Source organism: Mercenaria mercenaria, chromosome 9 (genome assembly GCF_021730395.1).
Source record: "Mercenaria mercenaria strain notata chromosome 9, MADL_Memer_1, whole genome shotgun sequence".
NCBI lineage: Eukaryota > Metazoa > Mollusca > Bivalvia > Venerida > Veneridae > Mercenaria > Mercenaria mercenaria.
Genome location: NC_069369.1, coordinates 281,159 through 303,305, shown reverse-complemented (window position 1 = coordinate 303,305; position 22,147 = coordinate 281,159). Strand labels below are relative to the sequence as shown.

At 35.9% G+C, this 22,147-nt stretch overlaps 1 pseudogene; it reads right to left on the bottom strand.

Moving 5' to 3' along the window:
• Positions 1-12,982: 12,982 nt before the first annotated feature.
• Positions 12,983-15,955, bottom strand: LOC128559624 (uncharacterized; annotated as a pseudogene).
• Between the last annotated feature and the right edge of the window lie 6,192 nt (positions 15,956-22,147).

Genomic DNA, 22,147 nt, shown 5'->3' with positions numbered 1-22,147 from the left:
TCCCGTCATGCATGTACATTCAATAACATATGCGAGCAATTTTATGCAGATTTCTCATATTTCTTTCAGAAATACATACAGCAAGAAAATAAATGCATTTTTGCTCGTAAGATTCCAATATATAATAAAGTTCTCACCTCTTAATTCATGCAAAATATCCATCTATATACAATTCTAAACTCAAGCTGTATTTCCTTGCATACAAAAATGGCGTCTTCTTTATCAACAACTTTGAATGCATTTCTCGCGCATGCGCAAACATACTTCCGTGAACATAGCGCACATAATCTTCATCACACTAATACCCTAACCCTAACCGCATTCCCCGTACTTTAACCCTAACCCTAACCCTAACCCTGTATTTCCTTGCATACAAAAATGGCGTGTAACAACTTTGAATTCAGCCAGTCAGAGAGCGCCATGACTTGATCACGTTAATTCAGCCAATCAGAGCGCGCCATGACCATAACACGTTTTCTATATGTTATGAGACTACTACGAACGCACAGACGGACGGTGATGTTCGTTCAGACAGACAAACGGACGGACAATGCTCGCACAAGTGCCACTCTCGTCCCAAAAAACGGATTCGAACACTGATTTCCTATATAAACAATGAGTCAAACAACATTGCTATATGCTACCACTCATGCATGTACATTCAATAACACATGCGAGCAATTTTTTCCCTATTTATATTTTTTTCACAAATAAATGCAGCTGACAAACAGAAACATCTTTGCTCGTAATATTCCAATTAATGATACATTTCTTACCTTTTCATTAACGCAAAAAATCCAAAAAATTACACTTCCATATTCCTACTGCATTCATTATGTACCAAATATGGCGTCTTCTTTATCAACAACTTTGAATTCAGCCAATCAGAGCACGCCATCGCATGATGACGTATTATACCAATAATGCATTTCTCGCGCATGAGCAAACATACTTCCGTAAACATAGCGCACATAATCTTCATCACACTAATACCCTAACCCTAACACTAACCTTAAATCCTAACCCTAACCCTCAAGGTGTAATGGGGTGAAAAGGTTTAACGGTAAAGGTTCAGATTAGATTCACACACATATTTCGCGCCAAATTTAAACAAAGGAATCTATATTTAGTAACGAGTTGTACTAAGGTTAACCCATTCGCTTTCTCCATAAATGTAGCTATATCACAGACAAGAAGTTGGCATTTTCATGTAATTGTTATACTTGTAAATCTATTTCATCATAAACTTGGTCAATCATCATCATCATCAATAATATCATTTTCATCATCTTCATAATCATCATCAACATAACCATGCACATCATCATTTTAATCATTATTGTCTTTGCCATTATCTGGACAAGATCGAATTATGAATGATGAAAGTTAGTGATTTTAACGGCACAATATCAAGTATTATGTATCAAATATCTCAACATCCATCATCGTCATCATAACTGCCATCATCATCATCATCACCAATTATAATCATCAGCAAAATTGTTGTAAATTCTCGTACACATCATCATTCGCACCATCTTCGCAAAACAAGAGCATCAAAATATTTCACAACGTATTGTTATTCAATATAATATGCTACATTAACTTACATCAATTTCCCAATTCCAAATTTTTACACAAGATAATATTTAATCACAAAAATTACTATATGCGTACAAAAAGGCATCCAAAGCACAAATCAAACGGTTCAGCCTTTTAGAAATAACATCTGCGCACGCATCAAGACAAACACGGGACACGTTTAACCAATGAGAACTGTTCTACAGTCAAAGGACCATAGTTCCAAATATGGTCTGAGGATATTTCCGCATGTCAAACGTCATACAACATTTAAAAATCATGTGATATCTTTCGACCAATCAAAACACACAGGGCTCATCAGGGCTAATCTGGCAGGGTTCATCTCGTCAAACTGCCTATACCCTAACCCTCTCACCTCTTAATTCGTGCAAAATATCCATCTAAATACAATTCTAAACTCAGGCTGTATTTCCTTGCATACAAAAAATGGCGTCTAACAACTTTGAATTCAGCCAGTCAGAGAGCACCATGACTTGATCACGTTAATTCAGCCAATCAGAGCGCGCCATGACCATAACAAGTATTCTATATGCAATGAGACTACTACGAACGCACACACGGACGGCGATGTTCGTTCAGACAGACAAACAGACGGACAATGCTCGCACAAGTGCCACTCTCGTCCCAAAAACGGGTTCGAACACTGATTTCCTATATAAACAATGAGTCAAACAACATTGTTATATGCTACCGCTCATGCATTCAATAACACATGCAAGCAATTTTTTCCCTATTTATAATAAATTTTTCTCAAATAAATGCAGCAGACAAGCAGAAACATCTTTGCTCGTAACATTCCAATTAATAATACATTTCTGAACTTTTCATTAATGCAAAAAAATCCAAAAAATTACACTTCCATATTCCTACTGCATTCACTATGTAACAAAAATGGCGTCTCCTTTATCAACAACTTTGAATTCAGCCAATCAGAGCACGCCATCGCATGATGGCGTATTTTACCAATAACGCATTTCTCGCGCATGCCCAAACATACTTCCGTGAACATAGCGTACATAATCTTCATCACACTAATACCCTAACCCTAACCCTAACGGACGGACAATGCTCGCACAAGTGCCACTTTCGTCCCAAAATCGAGTTCGAACACTGATTTCCTATATAAACAATGAGTCAAAGAACATTCCTATATGCTACCGCTAATGCATGTACATTCAATAACACATGCGAGCAATTTTTTCCCTATTTATAATATTTTGTTCACATATAAATGCAGCAGACAAACAAAAACATCTTTGCTCGTAAAATTCCAATTAATTATACATTTCTTACCTTTTCAATAATGCAAAAAATCCAAAAAATTACACTTCCATATTCCTACTGCATTCACTATGTAACAAAAATGGCGTCTTCTTTATCAACAACTTTGAATTCAGCCAATCAGAGCACGCTATCGCATGATGACTTATTTTACCAATAATGCATTTCTCGCGCATGCGCAAACACACTTCCCTGAACATAGCGCACATAATCGTCATCACACCTCTACCATAACCCTAAAGCCTAAACCCTAACCCTAACCCAAAGGTTTAGGTTTGGGTTTAAGTTTGGGTTTGGGTTTGTCTTCGGGTTTAGTATTGGGTTTGGGTTGGTTTGGATTGCTGCAATATCAAGAGTCGGGTCTCTTTGTCAACTGACCATTGGGTTTTGGTTTGAAATTAGGTTTTCGTTTGGGTCTGGTTTGGGTAAGGGTTACAGGGTTTGGGTTTAGGTTTCCATTTGAGTTTTGTTTTGGTTTAGGTTTTCATTCCGGTTTTGATTTGGGTATGGGCTCGGGTTTGACAGGTTCGAGCAAAATAGTCGGTCTGGAGTAAGGGTCATTGTCAATGGACAGTTCGGGTTTGGTTTGGGTTTGGATTAAGTTTTCTTCGAGTTCGGTTTGGATTCGAAAGTTTGGGTTAGGCTTTGGTTTAGGTTTTGGATTTTGTTCGGTTTGGGATTGATTTTTGGATGGGTTTATGTTTGACTTTGTGTTTGAATTTGGATTTGGGTTGAAGTTTGGTTTGGGGGTTTCGGTTTCAGTTGTGTTTGGGATTGAATTTGGGTTGGGTTAAGGTTTGAGTTTAAATCTGGGTTTGGGTTTGGGTTCGGGTTGGTCAATTGACAATTGGGTTTGGGTTTGACATTAGGTTTTCGTTTGTGTTTGGTTTAGGTTTGGGTACAAAAATGGTGTCTTCTTTATCAACAACTTTGAATTCGGCCAATCAGAGAGCGCCATGAATTGATCACGTGAATTCAGGCAATCAGAGCGCGCCATGACGTTAACACGTATTCTATATGCAATGAGACTACTACGAACGCACAGACGGACGGCGATGTTCGTTCAGACAGACAAACGGACGGACAATGCTCGCGCAAGTGCCACTCTCGTCCCAAAACGGGTTCGAACACTGATTTCCTATATAAATAATGAGTCAAACAACATTACTATATGCTACCGCTCATGCATGTACATTCACTAACACATGCAAGCAATTTTTTCCCTATTTATAATATTTTTTCACAAATAAATGCAGCAGACAAACTAAAACATCTTTGCTCGTAAAATTCCAATTAATAATAAATTTCTTACCTTTTAATTAATGCAAAAAATCCAAAAAATTACACTTCCATATTCCTACTGTATTCACTATGTAACAAAAATGGCGTCTTCTTTATCAACAACTTTGAATTCAGCCAACCAGAGCACGCCATCGCATGATGACGTATTTTACAAATAATGCATTTCTCGCGCATGCGCAAACATACTTCCGTAAACGCTTTTGTGCACGGAATCTTCGTCCACTTATACCCTAACCCTAACCCTAAACCCTTACCCTAACCCTAGATTATTTTTAAATGAAGTGAGCAAAATTTAAAACAGTCTACAGGACTCGACCATAATTTTTCAATGTTGGAGTTAGAATTCTGTCTCATTAAATACGTTTACTTGAAACACCCTAGAAATAAAATGATATCGACAGTTTTATTTTCTGTTTTTTTTATTGTTTATCAATAGTTTGGTGTTTCTTTTATTAAAATTAATCGTATAATGAATTTGCTTCTACTTGAACTTGAGAAAATACCATAAATTCTACAAAATTTATTAAAAAAACGGCACAGTAAAAGCGCAAAGCACAGTTAACTTTAAGAATATACCTAACAAATACCATTTTTCAAACATTACTATTAGGGGTCTAGTACCTTAAGTTGATAGTTGCACAAGAATTGTTGCAAGATCTTCCCATTGGCCTTTATTCCTTGCAGATGGTTTGGACTTCAAACAGGCTTCATATCAGATTCTCAGAATTCTAGTGAATATAAACAAGATGACTTTTGGGATATGAATCATCTTTAGTGATTTGTCAAGATTTATGTAATATAGTGACATGCTTATTTGTGCACCAATGTAGTGACATGCTTAATGTGTAGATCAGTGTAGTGACTTGCATTTATAAATAGTGCGAACCAGTGTAGTGACCTGCATCATATGTCACATTGGCATCATTATACCCCAGCAAACGATGGTGGTGGGTATTTAGGATGAGCCTGTCGGTCTGTCCGTCGGTCTGTTGGTTTATATGGTTTTCGGCAATGACTCATGAAAGGCTTGACAGATATAAATGAATGTTTGTACATAGGCGTAACATCATAAAATACAGGTCAAGTTTGACTTTACCTACACCAATTTTATATGCCCGTCTCTGAAAGAGAGGGGCGTATTATATGAACACCCGTTGCGGGCGGGTGTTCGGTCGGCGTGCGAAACATGTCCGCTCTTTAAGTCGAACAGTTCTCATTCGATTTTCACCAAACTTGCTGACAATGTTTGTGGGCATAATATCTCGGCCAAGTTCGATTACCTCCTAAATCGCCCCAGGCACTCTTGGATATGGCCGTTGAATTACTAAGAAAAAAATGCGAATTTAGCCCTGTCCCGTCTCTAAGTCGAACAGTTTTCATCCGATCTTCACCAAACTTGCTGACAATGTTTGTAGGCATAACATCTCGGCCAAGTTCGATAACCACCCAGACTGACCTACCGAAGTGTAAATAAGTCAAATAAAGTAATGAACGAATAACCTTTTAATGTACAAAAAAAATAGGAATTGTACCATTTTATGTGCTTTGAAACAATGGTTCAATATAATGTGCCAATAAATCAAAGTTAATATTTAACTTACAGTTATATAGTGCCATATGTTTTGACACTTAACAGGTTTTTTGTTTTTAAATAAGAAATTAGGATTTCTTATCGAAGATTCTGATATTTTCTGACAAAAATGTGTTATGCGATATTTGCAGGTAACCTCTCAAATTGTCAAATACAGAAATAAATGCACATATTGTCCTGACAATTTGTCATTGCTGCCTTTGATAAGGTCATTTTAGCTCGGAAAATGATGAAACTTATTTATTTACTATATATATATATTACTTATTTATATTAAGAAGTATGTGAACTATTCATTTTTTTAACACTACAATAGTAGCATTGTTAACTGGTACCTTTTATTAGGTCAAATTTTCAGGTATAGTTTTGATACTTAAATATTTGTAATCAGTTGTCACTTCCTCTTAAAGAATGTCTCAGGGTTTTATGCTCGTTCCCTGTAGTTATTTTCAAGTTGTGTGAGTAATATTTAGGTTTTATGTGTTAAAACGGACTACTTGGTAATATAATTATTCTGTCAAAGTATTTAACTAGAATACCTTTGTTTACAATAAACGACATCAAAACTGGTATTTAGAAGAACTTCACGGACCTGTTAAAAGATTGTTATACTTAACCTCATGGACATTATTTATCATCGAAGGTTTGCTCATCACACATTCAACGAACACATGTTTCTGTATGTGAATGATCATATGTAAATGACATCTCAACTACATGTATACTCAACAAATACTGCAAAAAATATTAACTTTATTACCCATATAGCTTCGTAGTGATAAAAAGTTACGAAGTTAAGCATAGATATTTTCATTTTGACAACAATAGTTTCAATACTTTGCAAAATCTGTTCTATGATTTATTAGTTTAAATATTTCTGCAGATAAACGGCGAATGCTATTTAAGCTCTTTCCTTAACATTTTAACCAGGAAATCAGCTGTGACCATTTCGTCATTAGACATTAAGGTATATATCCCTTTGCATACTGTTCATTGCTTTATAATATAGGACTGCAAAAATGTAAATATCCGCTTAAAGATTCTTATAGCTTTGTTTTATAATATAATGACTTTACTGAAGTAATATGGCGTTAATATTTAATTTGAATCATACAAAATGTGTAAATACAGATTTTGTTTGTCTATTGCAGGTACAAAAGATATGTTCGACTTACTTTGTTACTTGTGTTATTGACATATTATGGTTGGACACTTGTGCATGAAGAAAAAACACAACTGTTCAACAACGACGTATTTGGAAATAAATCTATACAACTAGGTAAACATAAAAGAGTAAGCTATATAAAAGTACCTAAGACTGGTTCAAGCACACTTTCATGTATATTCATTAGGTTTGGAATAAGACATAATCTTAAAGTATTTCTTTATCGGGACGTTTTTATAACGAAACCTCAGCAAAATGTTTTATTGGAGCAAAAGAAACATTTTGATATTTTTGCCTCACACACAACATATAACTATCACTTTTTCACTCATATCGTTCGTGATCCAGCCATAATCGGAAGTGTACGTGAACCAGGACAGAGGATTATCAGTGAGACCTTCTTTGATAAACAAAAAAAGGCATTAAGAGAAAAGATGGGACTTTCTGCACAAAGTTTTATCGATGAAATTGTGAGCAATACATCAAAGTACGGAATGCAGAATAAAATGTCCTATTTCTTTGGAATAAACAATACAAATATTGATCAGTATCATTTTCAGAAATGTTTAAATAATCTGAAGTCTGAATTGTTACTTGTAGTTATTTTAGAAAGAATGAACGAGTCCCTTGTTCTTTTGAAACGACTTCTTAACTGGTCATTTATTGATATATTATATGCAAAAAGGAAGACAAATAATCATATACCAGTGTTTCTTAATGAAAAGCAGACAGAACACCTTAGAACTACAAACAGGTTGGACTATGGAATTTATAATTATTTTTCAAAAGAACTTGACAAAAGGATAGAAAAAGAAGGAAATGACTTCACTGGCGAAGTTCGTTACTTTGAACATATCTTGAATCAGCTGAATACGTTTTGCAGACAGACAATTAACAAAAGTTACATACATACTTTCCCTCTATCGAGATGGGACAACAGTTTTTCAATTAGTCTGAAAGAATGCGATATGATGTTTAAAATGGATGTTTCGAACTTTAGATCAGGCCATCCAACTTTGAACCGTATTTTCCATGAAAGGTAAACAAATATCCAGAATTTCGAACAATTAACGGCACTTACTGCGTTTAAATATAACAGTTTCTGGAACAAAAATGTACCATAATTTCACTTTGTCGTGCACCAATGTATTACTTATGTTATCGGGTATTATATCATTTGTTACGACATTGACAGAAAGGTTTCTGATTCTTGCAAGTTTCACACACGTTGCGTTGTTTTATGAGGACTGTGTTGATTTGATAATATATGTAAAATATCCACAAATGCAATTTTTACCAGTGACCGGATCTGATTCGCTGGCAAAGACGTTACGAAAAAATCAAATGTTCAATAAAACTGTTGTACACTAGAAATTTTACATATTTCTCAGTTGAATTGTCCCGTCGCCGAAGCAAGTTTGCATCTAAAACTGTTTTTGTTAAAGTTGCTAAATACGTAATAAAGAATGTTCAGACTATTTAAGGCTATGAGTTGGTAAAATTTAACTGCTGGTATGCATTATTGTCTTGCCTTATCTTTCAGCATTCGAAATGCTTCTGACAATATCACCGTGAAAATAAAAGTGCCTATCATTGTCAAAAATTTGGTATATATTTCAGTCAAAACAAAAATAAGACTACTATTAGACCTGCGGAATATTTCATTTGTCCAAACTGTTCCATTCTTGTTATTCATAAAAATCGTTACGTGTCCAAATTATATCACAAACTAGTAATTTTCGTGTCATAGATCTACCCATTAATCGAAAAAGGTTTTTAAAACATGTTTTGCGGCGACAAGCATGTCATGAAATCCTTATCATTAGCATTATGGAACTGCTTTAAATTGATTAACTAAATCAGGGCTTATGTTCGAGGCACCACGACATGAATTACAAACTTTCTTAAATGTGCAGATGCTCTTGACTGAAAATAGTTATTTCAAAATTGCATTTCATTGAAACAGTGCTACATGTATTATAAACAATAACCAAATTCCGCTTGTTAAATATACGTATTTTGGCGGGAACGTTGCACGTGACTTCCATGCCGTGCCTTCTGTAGCCGTGCTTTCTGTGACTACGTGTACATGTATCGATGTTATATTTAAGTAGAAAAATCGAACTGTTTTCATACTGAATTCGAATAGTTATGATAGATTAGAAACCAACATAAAATCAAAGGCCTGAAGAGCCTGAGAGTCGGCTAGTGATTGATGTACTGGTTTTAGTGTATATGGTACAGGAAATGACTACAGGTTGTAGAGATAGCACATGGAATTTAGTGGTCAAAATTTGAAGGCTGTAGCTTGAGAAATGTGAAAATAGGTCACTAAGTCAAAATCAAGGTCAAATTTCATTTCGGAACACAAAACTATGCATGTGGTCCAAATTTGAAACCTGTATTTTCAAAAATGTGGAAGTAGATCAATGTCAAGTTCAAAGTTTGTTTTCGTAGACAAACCTATGCATGTGGTCTAAATTTGAAGGCCGTAGCTACAGAAATGTGAATGTAGGTCACTAGGTCAAGATGAAGGTCAACTCATGTCAAAGTTCATCTTTCCACACAAACTTATACATGTGGTCCAAATTTGAATGTTGTAGGTTATGGACATGAAGATTCTAAAAGCTTTTCCCTATATGTCTGTATGAACCATGTGACCCCCAGTGCCGGGCCTTATTTTACCCTAGGGGTATAATTTGAACAAACTTGGTAGAAAAGCACTAAATGATGCTACATTACAAATATCAAAGCCCTACGCTTTGTGGAAAGGACAAGAAGATTTTCCAAGTTTTTCCCTATATAATTATATGTAAATTTTAACAAGAGGATCATGATGACTCTGAATCGCTCACTTCAGTATTATGAGTCACATGTTTAAAATGCCAAACTGATGCTAAAATATTAGAAAGTATGTCAGTAGGTCACATTCATGGTCACTGAAAGTCAGTTTGAAGATCGGTGTGCAAAACTGTACATGTCATCCAATTTTCAAGGCTGTATTTTAAAAAAACAAGAAAGTAGGTCAGTAGGTCAAGGTCACTGTCAAGTGACCCCTAATCACTTGCAGTCATCAGGTAATAATAATTTATCAGTGTAGGAAATATGATCTGATATTTTTAAGCATTTACTCCTATATAACTCATATAACAATTGACCCCTAGGGCGGGGCCTCTTTTCACCCCAAGGGCAAAATTTGAACAATCTTGTTAGAGATCCACTAGGCAATGCAACACACCAAATATCGAAGGCCTAGGCCTTGAACTTTCGCACAAGAAGATTTTTTCCCTAAATAAGTCTTTGTTAAATATGGGACCCCCAGGGCAGGGTCTCTTCACCACAGGGGCATAATTTGAATAATCTTATAGAGGACCATAAGGCAATGCAACACACCAAATATCTAAAGCCTAGGCCTTGCTGTTTAAGACAAGAAGATTTTTAAAAAAAAAATTCCTATAAACGTCTATGTAAAACTTGTGACACCCGGGGAGGGGCCTCTTTTTCACCCCAGGGGCATAATTTGAACAATCTTCATAGAGGACCATAAGATGATGTCACAGGCCAAATATCAAGGCTCTATGCTTTTCGGTTTTGGACAAGAAGATATTTTTAAAGTTTTTCCTTTCAGTTGTCATGGCAACCAGTTGTGCATGGAATTAAATTCTTTCAACAATTTTCAAAGGGGGCCACCCAAGGATCATTTGTGTGAAGTTTGGTGTAATTCTGCTCAAAGGTTTTCAAGAAGAAGATTTTTTTAGAAATTGTTGATGGACGCATGATGCACGACTGACGAAGGACGAGCGGTCACAAAAGCTCACCATGAGCCTTTGGCTCAGGTGAGCTAAAACTAAACAAAGGGCGATAACTCACTCAAAAATTGTTGAACCAGTCTGATTTTTCAATTGGACACAACTAGGGTACCAATACATCATTCTGAGAAAGTGTGGTCAAAATCCCCCCGGTAGTTTCTGAGAAGATGCAATAACAAGAAATTGTTAACGGATGGACTGACGGACCTTGACACAGAGTGATTTGAATAGCCCACCATCTAATGATGGTTGGCTAAAAAACATGCATTTGAAATAACAGACTTTGCCAAGTAATACCTTTAGCTTTTGTGTGAAAGTAAGACCAGGTGTTTGGTAGTTTTGTTAAATAATAATGAGTGAGAATGAAGAACAAAGTTTTGTTGCTGTTTTTTTATTTTGTAAAAAGAAGTAAACAAAATAACTATTACAGTGTCAAAATCCTTTCCGACAAACTGAGACATAATTAGTTATCAGTTATTGTTAAATATTTATCCTTTAATGCAGACATAACACATTTTGGACTTAAAATGGATTTGTTTCATGGAAACTGGAATCTAGGCAGATTCTGCCTAGACCAAACTAGAAATTAGAATTCTAGTTTGGTCTAGGCAGATTCCGGATCTACCTAGATTTTAGTTTGGACTACGACATATATATCTAAACTAACATATATCTTACCAAGTTGAAGTACTGGCAAAACAGTATGACACTGAGCATTCAATTGACAATTTTTTGTATCGATGTTGCCTCTCAGTATAAAATGTTTGACAAAGTGTGAAATGGAGAAAACGAATGAATATTACAAAATCATTAAATGTATCATGAAAAATTTAGTGACATGTCAAAGAAACTATGTAATAAAGTGGCATAAAAATCTTAGAAGTAACAAAATTATAGAATATTTACATGTAATTAGGGTGAATAGTAACAGGAACAATTAAACTAAGCGAAACAGGGACATTTCTTAAATTTGAACTGACTAGAAGATGAATGAAAATGCTCTATGGTAATAATTAAAGTTTCCTATGGTTTTAATAGAAAGCCTTTTTAACTAAATAGAAAAGCTTAATACAACATTGTTCCTCTATTAATCTGTTTTTTCTTTTCAGTATATAAAAAGTGACAAAAATAACTATGCGTCTTTTGTAATACTGATCTTTGAAATATTACATGGGTTGGGTAACAGAAACAAAATTATCAAATGTATATTGAAAATAATTATGATTATATATAATAATTGGTATGACAAATATATAAAGTTGCATATTACAATGAAACCAATTATCACAAATATTAACATGTAAGTATATACATAAGAACATAATCAAACTATTTGGTAGGGTCAATTTAAAATATATATATATATATATATATATATATATATATATAAACTTGACTAGAGGTGAATAAAATGCTTTATGGTACTAATTATTTTTGTATTTCTTGTGGTTTTAATCGTTAAACCTAACAGTTTCAGCACTATTTCAACACTGAACTATCATTTTCTTTCGGTCCATAACAAAAAGTTTAGGACAGAGCCAATGGTTATGTGAAATCTTTAACTTAAAAAATATGAATGTATGATAAAAACTGACAGTATGTCAAAGAAATTTTTATCGATCTTGCCTATCAGTAAAAAATGTTTTACAAAGTGTGAAATGGAACATGTTACAAAATTATTGATTGTGTCTTGAAAATTAAGTGGCATGTAAAAGAAACTATGTAATAAAGTTGCATAAAAATATCAAAAGTAACAAAATTATAAGATATTTACATGTAATTAGGGTGAATATTAACAGGAACAATTAAACTAACCGAAACAGAGACATTCCTTCAATTTGAACTGACTAGAGAGATGAATAAAAATGTTCTACGGTACTAATCAATGTTTTCCAAGGTTTTAATAGAAAGCCTTTTTAACTAAACAGAAAAAAAGAAAAGCTTAATACAACATTGTTCCTGCATCGAACTGTTATTTTCTTTTCAGTATATAAAAAGTGAAACAAAAACAACTGTGCATCTTTTATAATTTAGCGTTCTATGGATTGGGTAATAGAAACAAAATTATCAAAAATATAATGAAAATACCCCATCAGTATAAAATGTTTTACAAAGTGTGAAATGTAGCAAGTACACGAATGGTGCAAAATTATTGAATGTATCATGAAAATTAAGTGGCATGTCTATGAAACTATGTGATGAAGTTGCATAAAAATCTCCAAAGTAACAAAATCACAAAATATTTACCTGTAATCAGGAATAACAGGAACAATTAAACTAATTGAAACAGGGACATTTCTTAAATTTGAATTGACTAGATAGATGAATGAGAATACAGTTGGCATGACTGACTCTTAAGTTCTGCACATCGCCTTGATAAGGTGATCATTTGACCTAAGTTTGATGAAAGGGGTTAGGCAATATAGAGCAGACACAAAATGGAAGGCTCAGATCTTTCACCCTTAGTTGTAACCTTGACCTTGAGTCAGCATGGCCGACTCATGGGTTCTGCACATGTCCTGATGAGGTGATCATTTGACCAAAGTTAGAGCAGACATGAAAGTGCTATGGACAGACGAACGGACGGAGACCATTCCTATAACCCGCATACCACTTGTAGTGGGGGATTAAAAAGTGACAGCATTTCAATTTCCTTATAAAAAGTTTTGTTTACTTTCAGATAGCACTGATATTATGTTAAAAAGCCGTTAGTTGCTGAAATCTTTGTCTAGACTCTATCAATTCGCTCCATAACGTAACTGGTTCGTGCATAATATGTGTCCTTTTACAGAAACTGTACAATTTCTTGTCCCTTTACCTTTATCTTGAGATTGGAAGGGAATTTGTCTGCTATCTCTTCTAGGTTACACTGAAAATGTGTTAACAATGCTTCCGTGTTACTGGATAAAACCCCATTTTCTAATGCCATAAGCTGGCAGGTGGTACACTCCACCTCGATTCCAAGCACTTCATACTCCGACACTTCTGTTGGCAATTCTGCTTTCTAAAAGACACAATAATAGATACCAAGACATAATATTTAACTGTTAAAATTCAATAGATAGTTCTAATTTAAGTGTTTGCATACATAAATCATTCCTTTATAAGTTGGCAAAGACACTGCATATATGCAAGATAGCCAGGATCAAACTAAAGCTCAACAATCATTGCAAAAGGGTAACTGGTGGCTTCAAAAGGCCATCCCCACCGATGTTTTGAATCATTATGAGACTACCTTGCCAGTATGCTGCAGACAAAAGATTGATAAAAATCTATCAGACAATTTTAAGAAACACTTTATATCTTAAAAACTATTCTTAGTTTAAAATGTTTAAAAACTATTCTTAGTTTTGTTGACGTTTAAGTTGTTATGCAGAACTATTTGAACTGGAGAAAAAAATTGCCAGGATGCTACAGACTGTTCGGCTTACAACCTTTGAACGTAGCATGAGAATTTGCTATAAGGTCTTTCTATTTAGCTCGGGTATGCAAAATAAAGGGAACATGCAAAACTATTTGAACAGACTTGTGAGAGTAACCTGCAAAGATACTACAGACAATGTTAGGCGGTTAAAACTGGTCAAAACCATCCCGTTCAATACTCCCTAAAGTGGGCAATATCGGTCAATGCTGGTTGATCGGTCAATACAAGTCAATTTGTCAATAATGAGTGTGAAGATATTTGCAAAGTTTTTGAACACTTAAATAATGACCGTTTAAGAGCATTTGGAACTTGATTATTGTGAATGCAGGCATTATTACTTAGTTAAAGCAACCTCATCAGCATACAGACCAGATATGATGAAATTCCACAGAGCAGGTTGCAGTTCCCAATCAAGCCACATATGTACAAAGTTTTACACTTTATCAAACTTTACAAATTGTGGAAGTTGGCAGTTACTTGGGGAGAACAAGTTAGTACTTATACCTAATCCAGGAACACAGGTGAAGAGCCAACTCTTAGGTAACGGAAATACGTATGAAAAAAAACTGTGCTACACTTAAACCGCCACCGCAATAATTTACAAGCCAGTCAGGTTAAAATTTTCTCAACTGTTATTCAATTGTATACCTTGAAGTAATGGAAATGTACTTAAAACCCCTTATTACATGAATACTTACATTTATCTCGCTGAAATGTTGTTGACAAGGTTTCCTCCCCATTGTACCGCTTTTCATTTACTACCACATGCGTGACCTCCACTACTTCTCCTAACTGTATCTCTTTTTGTGCTAGGTCTTGCCAGAGACTGACCTTGATCTCATCTTCCGTGTCCTGGACCGTGATAGTCTTCACCTCCACTTGCCGCCCGTTTATTGAGACAGGCTTAGTCAAACCATCCTGTAAAATAAAAGTACAAGCATACTTAATTTTCTGGAAACACACTGTTTAAGAAATGGTAAAATAATGCTCAAGCTTGGTAACAGTTCAATTTCGTAAATGTTTTATAATTAGTGAAGGAAGTGGATGAATTTGGTCATAATTGTGTAAGTATCATCTTGTAAATGTATCATCAGAAAAAACACAAAACATGAAAGAAATCACACTGAAAGAAGAAATTGAAATGTGCTGGAAGTAAGAAAACGGTTTACTGAAAGTAGTGATGGAACTGCCGGAATCAAATGATTGATTTAATATTATGATTATTTTATATTAAAGACATCAAATGGACATCTAGAACTTGAGAAACAGAAATACCGAGCAAGTAAATTTAACTCTACTAGAGAATACATAAATTGCATGTAGAGTTCTACATTTACAATTCAGTGATATGCACAACAGCCATTTTTAAATAAAAAGTTCTCAAAAACATTTATACTACAATAAACACAAATACTATGAAAAAACCATTTAATTTCTATTTTGTAAAGTATATTGTACTGTATTTATAAACTTACACTTGTTATCTTCCCTCTGATTGACATCCTGGCCTTGCTAGGGCTTTTTCTGGCATCCTTTATTGATGTCACTGGTGGTGCAGGCGGTCGGATCAAATTGACTGCTTCCTACATGATTGTGTCTGGCACATCCTGAATCCCGCAACGGAATACTTTCGTCTGCGTGTTTATGATCAGCTCCCGGTTTTTGAAGATGGCATTGTGTAGAACAAGCCCGCTTCTTTTTCTGAATTGACCAAGCTTCATTTCATCGAAGATAACAGCCTTCGCAACATCCGTAGCGTCACAAACACCTACGTGAAGCATTTTCTTGTCCGAGGTGCCATAGGGTCTGACAGTTCCTACTGCTGCTACAAAAACCCTTAGGGGGCTCTTTAACAGACCATTATGGTTTCGTCAGTGAGTCTCTGAACTGTGTTCATTCTGTAGAAGAAGAACAATTTGCCAAAATGAAATAGACATGATTACGAAAGGATAATGAATAAAAGTCTGGATTGTTCAGTGTTTTTCAGTTTGAAATTCTGACCAATTCTCTAATAAAAATAGATGTTGTTTTCCCCAATTTCTGGGGGAAAAAAGAAGAAAATATCTGATTTTTTTTTTACCATAACCCTTTCTAGATGTACATGATAATAGCTGTACCATTTAAAACTTTAAGATACTGAGCTTTTAAATTATTTTCTTTCCTAGTGTTACGTATTTATGAAAAAATAATGGGTTTAACCACAAAACAAGTTTCCCAAATTTCAGTGGTGACGTTGCAATTTACGCCTCCTTTATTAGTCTACGCTACCATTCCCCCCCTCAAGACATTAAAAAGGTTGTGTTTGTCCAAATGGCATACCTCAGACTGTCCAGTAACAAGTTTTAGCAAAAGCTTCACAATCTTGAAATACTTACAAAGTTTTAGGTATAGCATTATTGAGAAAAGTTCTAAGAAACAGCATTACTATTTAATTGTTATATATATTGGTTTGTGGTCAGAAAAATAAGCTTCTAGAGTACCAGACTGGAAAATTCTGTCATTGGTTAAATTTGTATAAATGTGGTCCAATAAACTGCCATAATCTGTGGTAGGTGATGTTATTATTTGTTTCAATTGATAGTGTTTCTGTAAAAAGCCAGGAAGGAGATGTTCACGGCTTACATCAATACTGAAGTCACCAAGGACAATTGTGGTTTTTTTTTAAATCTAATTTTATGTCCAAGTTAGAAAACAGTTATTTTACAGTTGCAATAGTTGCTTTACCTGGTTGGCAGTAAACTATTACTATTCTGGTATCCAATTCATTATCAGATATGTATGTGGTTGTTATTTCAATATCACATGTATTGTGTACATCTGGAATTGAAATGAAGTTCTTCATATATATTGCAGATCCATGGTAAGCTTGACCATTCATGGAATTTAAACAACCATCATTTCTTAATAATTTAAATCCAGGTAAGACAAAATTTTCCGAAGGTAAATTGGCATGAAGTCTTGTGTCAGACTATGCTATAACATCTGCTGCTAAAAAATTCATTTCATTTCGTATGTCAAGGACATGCTTGTTGAGAGAGCGACAATTGTGATACATTATTGTGAAGGAATCTGTGGGAAATGAGTATACTAGAGGAATCGCCAATTTCACACCAGAGTTTGTTCTCAACCTTTCCATTTCACCAACAACAGCTGATGACACAGAAATGTTATTTGCATTTAAATCTAAAACCTTTACTGAAGCTAAGTTCCTAACACGGCTCAAAACAACATAATGCATATGATCTATTTTTCTAGTAACAAAATGAATTACAGCTTCAGCAATAGTAGATCCTTGAGCTTTATGAACAGTCTTAGCACATGACAGGTGTAATGGAAAGGTTAGGGTTAGGGTTAGGGTTAGGTTAGGGTTAGGGTTAGGGTTAGGGTATTAGTGAGAGGAAGATTCCGTGCATAAAAGCGTTCACGGAAGTATGTTTGCGCATGCGCGAGAAATGCATTATGGGTAAAATATGTCATCATGCGATGGCGTGCTCTGATTGGCTGAATTCAAAGTTGTTGATAAAAAAGACGCCATTTTTGCTACATAGTGAATGCAGTAGGAATATAGAAGCGTAATATTTTTGATATTTTTGCATTAATGAAAAGGTAAGAAATGTATAATTAATTGGAATTTTACGAGCAAAGATGTTTCTGTTGGTCCGCTGCATTTATTTCCGAAAGAAATATCATAAGCATGCATAAAATTGCTCGCAGGTATTATTGAATGTACATGCAAGACGGGTATCAATGCTGATTTGGCTGTTTTAATCATTTTTATATAAGAAATCAGTGCTCGAACCCGTTTTTGGGACGAAAATGGCACTTGTGAGACCATTGTCCGTCCGTGTGAACGAACTCGCCGTGCGTTCGTGCGTTCGTACTAGTCTCATTGCATATAGAATACGTCATAAGGTCACGTGAGTTACGGAGCTATAAATAGATGCCATATGTCACATGACGTGTGATACTACACCATATTCTTAAACCATGAAAGTGAAAGAAAACCCAAACCCATGACTCTTACCCTAGACCGACAATTTTGCTCGAACCTAAGTCGGACCCAAATTCCAACCCAAACCCAAACCAAACCCAAACGTTTACCTAATGTCAAAACCAAACCCAGTAGTCAATTGAGGAAGACACCCGACCTTTTGATATTGAACCAGTTCAAAACAACCACGAAGAGAAACCCCCACTCTCGAACCCAAACCCAAACTTTAATCTTAACTTTAAACCCACCGCAAATTCAATCACAAACACAACTGAAACCCAAACAAAAACCAAAGCCTAACCCAAACTCTCAGATCCAAACCAAACCCGAAGTAAACTTAATTTAAACCCAAACCAAACCCGAACTGTGAATTGACAGTGACCTTTACCCTAGACCGACTATTTTGCTCAAACCAAAGTCAGACCCAAACCCTATCCCAAATTCAAACTGGAACGAAAACCCAAACCCAAACCCAACCGAAAGTCAAACCTAAACCCAAACCTTGTAAACCTTTTGATATTGCACCAGTCCAAACCAACCCCAAAGAGAAACCCAAACTCGAACCCAAACCCAAACTTTAACCCTAAACTTAACCCACCCCAAATTCAATCCCAAAAACAACTGAAACCAAAAACAAAAACCCAAACTAAAAACCCTTACCCCAGACCGACTATTTTGCTCAAACCAAAGTCAGACCCAAACCCAAACCCAACTCCAAACTGGGACGAAAACCCAAACCCAAACGCAAAGTCAAACCTAAACCCAAACCCTGTATCCCAAACCCAAACGAAAACCTAATGTCAAACCCAAACCCAAACCAAATAGTTAATTGACTATTAACCCAAACCCAAACACAACCCAAATTCAAACCGAAACCGAAACCCGACCCCGAACCAAACCCCAAACGGAAACGTAATGTCAAACCCAAACCAAAACCCAATAGTCAATTGACCGAGACACCCCACGTTTCGACAATGCACCAATCCAAACCAAACCCAAAGACAAACCCAAACGCAAACCCAAAGCCCAACCAAACTTCAACACAAATCTAAACCTAAACACAAACCCAAACCTAAACCCATCCCAAATTCAATCCCAAACCCAAACGAAATCCAAACAAAAACCAAAGCCTAACCGAAACTCTAAGATCCAAACCAAACCCGAAGTAAGCTTAATCCAAACCCAAACTAAACCCGAACTGTCAATTGACAATGACCTTTACCCCATAACGATCCACTATTTTGTTCAAACCCAAGTCAGACCCAAACCCAAACTCAAATCCAAACCGGAATGAAAACCCAAACCCAAACACAACCCAAAGTCAAACCTAAACACAAACCCTGTAATCCAAACCCAAACCAAACACGAACGAAAACCTAATGTCAAACCGAAACCCAAACCCAAACCCAAAAGTCAATTGATCAAGACACCCGACCTTTTGATATTGCACCAATCCAAACCAAACCCAAAGACAAACCCAAACCCGAACACAAACCCAAACCCAACATTAAAGCCAAACCTAAACCTAGGCAGAATTAAATCCCAAACACAACTGAAACAGAAACCCTCAAACCCAAACCCAAACCCAAAACCCAAACCCAATAGTCAATTGACCAGGACACCCGACCTTTTGATAATGCACCAATCTAAACCGAACCCAAAGACAAGCCCAAACGCAAACGCAACCCCAAACCTAAACCTAGGCAAAAGTCAATCCCAAACACAACTGAAACAGAAACCCTCAAACCCAACCCAAACCCAAAACCCAAACCCAATAGTCAATTGACCAGGACACCCGACCTTTTGATAATGCACCAATCTAAACCGAACCCAAAGACAAGCCCAAACGCAAACGCAAACCCAAACGCAAACTTTAACCCAAACCTAAACCCAACCCAAAATCAATCCCAAACACGACTCAAACCGAAAAGCTGAAACCCATACCCAAACCAAACTTCAACCCAAATCCCAACCTAAACACAAAGTCAAACCTAAACCCATCCCAAATTCAATCCCAAACCCAAACGAAACCCAAAGAAAAACCAAAGCCTAACCCAAACTCTCAGATCCAAACCGAATCCCAAGTAAACTTAATCCAAACCCAAACTAAACCCGAACTGTCAATTGACAATGACCCTTACCCCATATCCACTATTTTGCTCAAACCAAAGTCAGACCCAAACCCAAACCCAAACCCAAATCCAAACCGGAATGAAAACCCAAATCCAAACCCAACCCGAAGTCAAACCTAAACCCAAACCCTGTAATCTAAACCCAAACCAAACACAAACGAAAACCTAATGTCAAACCCAAACGCAATAGTCAATTGATCAAGACGCCCGATCTTTTGATATCGCACCAATCCAAAGACAAACCCAAACCCGAACACAAACCCAAACACAAAATATGGGCAGTCGTTCGGATGCGAATATTAAACCGCTCCTGCTACGCACTCGTGATTTAATTATTACGCATCCGAACTCCTGCCCGTATTTTATTAACTGATAAAATATAGGCACATGTTTATTATTTCTTAATTAAGATGCTTTAAAACGTAGGTTCAAATCCTTGCAGGAAGCCCTGGCATACAGACAGAATAGTACTTACTTATTTCTGTTTTTGATAAAAATTAATAAAACGTTGCGCGAGTCTTTATCATGACATGAACTTGCACACATCCTACTTTTCGTCTAGCTTCGTCCCATGTTTCACTAAGCCTTACACTAGAAATCGGACCGGATTCGAGTTGGACTTTAACACAATATTGTAGCATGGACCCTGCCGAGTCCAACGGTACCTCAGTCTTACCTCTAGCACAACCGGTTGTGAACTTAGAGCCTTCTCAACACGCTCTCCTATATAGCTTAATGTAGACAAATCAACGACAAGTCCGGTAAGAGGGTTCCATGTTCGAGCCTATTTTGTTAGAGCTTGTTGGAGGTGAATAGATTTGCAATAAAAAACCAGTGAAACTCACAAGAATTCAGTGTTTTGCAGCAATTGTGCCTTATCTAGAACGCGTAAGGACAGACGGATGTTACTCAAAGTTATTCCATTCAATAGAAGTAATATCTAGCTATAATTACGGGCTTTCTTAGGTGTTATTTCGTATATTTTCTACCAAAAGGTATAAAGAATCGAAGGTATTAACTGACACGAACATTTGATCCCCATTCCAATAACACCGACCTGATTGCGAATTAAATAGCACGGTTGTATAGGTACTTCCGTGAGCTACGCGGACATATATTATACAGCAGATATTATCAGCAGGAAGGCGAGACAATTCACCCTTACCACTTCACCCTTCACCATTATCCCTTCACCCGTTACCCTTCACACTCACTCATTAACCCTCACCCATTCAACCTTCACCCTTCACTCTACCCCTGCACCATTACCGATTCACCATTACACCTTCACCCTTACCACTTTAGACTTTACGGCAAAATACTAGATTTTCATGAAATTCAGCGAGCTCGTACGGACAGACGGACAGACCTATCTTCATATACCTGATATGTTTTGACTGTGTACTTTATGTACATATAAAATTGAAATTTTACATTAAAGAATAAGCTCACAGCAATAAAATCATATTAACATACTTTCGCACTTTTGCTGACTTTACAGTAAAAAGATACAAGTATTGCATGAAATTCGGCGAGATTGTACGGACAAACGGACAGATTTATATTATTATATTTGATATTTTTATACAGCGCTCCACCCTTGATAATAATAAAGTTAGGCATATACAACAGTTAGGCAGACAAATACATGTACGTACGACGTCACAGATCAATAACAAGGACAACACGATATTTACAGGGACGGATAAAGGACGGTGCGCTGCATTACATGTATCTAAAAGAATATTATGTTTAATCTACCATTAAAACAAAGTTCTACAATAATATAACCAGGGTTACTTTTGTTTTGGGGTTAATGCCGTTTTTCAACAGTATTTCAGTCATTTAAC